The sequence below is a fragment of the Penaeus vannamei genome, chromosome 23 (assembly GCF_042767895.1).
Source record: "Penaeus vannamei isolate JL-2024 chromosome 23, ASM4276789v1, whole genome shotgun sequence".
NCBI lineage: Eukaryota > Metazoa > Arthropoda > Malacostraca > Decapoda > Penaeidae > Penaeus > Penaeus vannamei.
The window spans coordinates 16,718,602-16,721,457 of NC_091571.1; the positions used below are offsets into that span (position 1 = coordinate 16,718,602).

The 2,856-nt window shown below is 40.7% G+C and overlaps 1 pseudogene; it reads right to left on the reverse strand.

Moving 5' to 3' along the window:
• Positions 1–546: 546 nt before the first annotated feature.
• LOC138865932 (general transcription factor II-I repeat domain-containing protein 2-like) lies at positions 547–2,220 on the reverse strand (annotated as a pseudogene).
• Between the last annotated feature and the right edge of the window lie 636 nt (positions 2,221–2,856).

Consider the following 2,856-nt stretch of genomic DNA (forward strand, 5'->3'; position numbering starts at 1 on the left):
CAGCTCTTTATATTTTATATAAATTGGAAATGAAATGAAGTAAATTTTAAGGAAACAGAATCTGTCAGAAATTCCAAGTGAAAATATTTTCCAACAGGCAAACAGACAAAAACGAACTTCCTTCAAAGAAAAATCTCATGTCCTATTTTGCTATGGCTCTGTCAGTAACTTCAAGGGAAACATTTTCAACAGGCAAACAACAAAAAAGTAAATGTCCTTTAAAAACAAAATGTTTCTTAATATTAAGATATATGCATAAATAAAAGTGCATGCATTATAAACTGAAAATGCATTATTGTGCTATGATCCTACTGATCACTGCTTTCAAATAGTAAAATGAGAAAAAAAAAATCAAATCAGTTCTATTCTTCCTCATGGCTCTTATCTGCAATTTTCCCTAAGTCCATTCAATTGAAAAATAAATATAAATAATTAAAATACAATAAAATAAAACAATACTTCCTTCAAAGAAAAATAACGTCTTATAGTAACAAATGTAAAAATTTAACAATTAAAAACTGAAAATACGTGTCTGCTCTGTGATGCTCACTTATCTGAGGCTGAGCCTGATACTTGGTGGTGTCTCATCTTTTGTACAAGTTCAGCAATGTTCGGGGTTAGGCTCTGAGCTGAGGGAATCCTCAGGATTGAGTGGAGGTGATTATCAGTCACACAGGTATGTGCTGCCAAATATAGAGAGCGTCCGAACAGCTTGGATGCGCAACTGCGGCATTGTGTCGGGGATGAAACGTGCAAACTCCTCAGCACCCACTCTCTCATCTTTTGCCTTCAGTGTGTTATTGCACTGGAGCTCAACTCCATTTGCAGATTTGGTGGTGCGCTTTCTACATCCACTGCAAAAGGATTGCTGAGCAGTTCAAACCTGCTTTTTTTGGGCTTCAAAGTCAGCAAATCGGCGTCGGAAGTCGGCGGCAAGTATGCTCAGTTTATCAGCAAAATGGCTTGTTTTCTTTCCGCATCTGCGTCTCCCACTGACTCAGCTTGGTTTTAAAGACCTTAACTGTACTGTACATATCAGAGATGACACGTCCCCGTCCCTGCAGCTGCAGATTCATCACATTCAGATGGCTCGTGATATCGCAGAGAAACGCCATTTCACACAGGAAAGTTTCATCTCGGAGCTCTGTTGTGTCTTTCCCCTTCCATTCCGTGAACAGACAGATCTCCTCAAGCAGCTCGAAACATCTTTGCAGCACCTTTCCCTGGCTTAGCCATCGCACCTCTGTGTGATACGGCAAGTTACCATACTCTGTATCTAACTCGCCCAGAAATGCCTTGAACTGGCAGTGATTTAAACCTTTGGCTCTGATGAAGTTAACTGCTCACATTATGGTGCTCATTACATGTTCCATTTTCAAGGCTTTGCCGCACAACGACTCCTTGTGTATGATGCAGTGATAACCTGTCAACTCATCTGTGACGTTTTCCTCCAGCATCCTCTCATGCATCCTTGCCACCAATCCACTCCTGTGCCCACACATTGCGGGTGCTCCGTCTGCGGTTCATCTAACGAGTTTTTTCCCGGCGCCCATCTCATTTACACATCTGGATACCTTTTCATACCGATCTTGTCCTGTAGTTTGGCCATGCATAGGACATAATGCCAAAAAATCTTCTGTTATGCTCAGGCTGGAGTCTACTCCACGGACGAAAATTGACTGCTGGGTAAAGTCAATGTGTCCGTGCTCTCATCCACAAGAAAATATGCGATGAAATTTTTCCCTTTCTCACAAGCTGCTCTTTTATGTTGGTGGAAAGTGGTCTAACATTCAGCAAATGTTTTTGCTCAGGTCACGTTTGAGAAGAGTTGTCTTTTGTCTGGGCACACCGTCACGAACTTCAAGCATACAGTTTTGGGTAAACTCTCCCCTGTAAAGGGCCGGGCTGATTTCGCGACCTCTTTTGCCACAATAAAGCTTGCCTTTACAGCAGCCTCGCTTTGTGATTTAATATGTGTACCTGTCTGGGCTTAAGGCCTCCATTAATTCTTCCACCCTGTAGCCTTTGTTCCGGTCCAAATTTTTGTCTTTGTCTGTGTGTTTCCCCGCTATTTGTAGGCTACTGGGAAAATAAGATAAACTCTAGAACTCCTTATCATCCAGAGTTTTATGGAATTTGTCAAATGACCAACAAAATTGTAAAGGATATTTTTATACCAACGGAGAAGAACCTTGTCAATGGGACACCATGATACCTCATGTTAGGTTTGCAATCGATTCTTCAGTAAACAGGTCGGTAAGTAATCATCCATTACATCTGATGCTTGGACAGTCTATCCATTTTCCAGTTGGATTTACTTACAAATTAACAGTTAATAAGCCTGCTAATGAAAGATTTAAAAAGTTAATCAAGTTACAGCTGTATTTGGGGCAAACGGACCCGGGGAATATTTAAAGATTATGTTGAAAAAAGTTTAAACCTACTACTCTTTTAAAATTTGGTTGTCTAATTTTACGTAAAAGCCCTCAGAAAGCCACTGGCCTGACTGCACGCTGGACTGGCCCTTTGAGGACCATTAAATACGGACCCGTGACTTATCTGGCGAAGGATTTGGTAAAGCTTAGTATTTGTCGACTCCATCGTAATGATATATTGCCTTGCGAGACACAGGACGAACTGGAGATCATGTCCAATTATGTCCCCTTAGAATATACAACTGATGATCCTTTAAGTATACTGATGATGTCTCTTGTAGAAAACAGATTTTTATTCGTTTGATGTATGGGATATTGTCATTGGTTTCTTGAAGCATCTTTTATAAAAATTTGGGCAATATTCCAGTACTTATAACAGGTCCCCTTTGTCCTCGAAAACTCATGCCAGCTCTCCCCACGC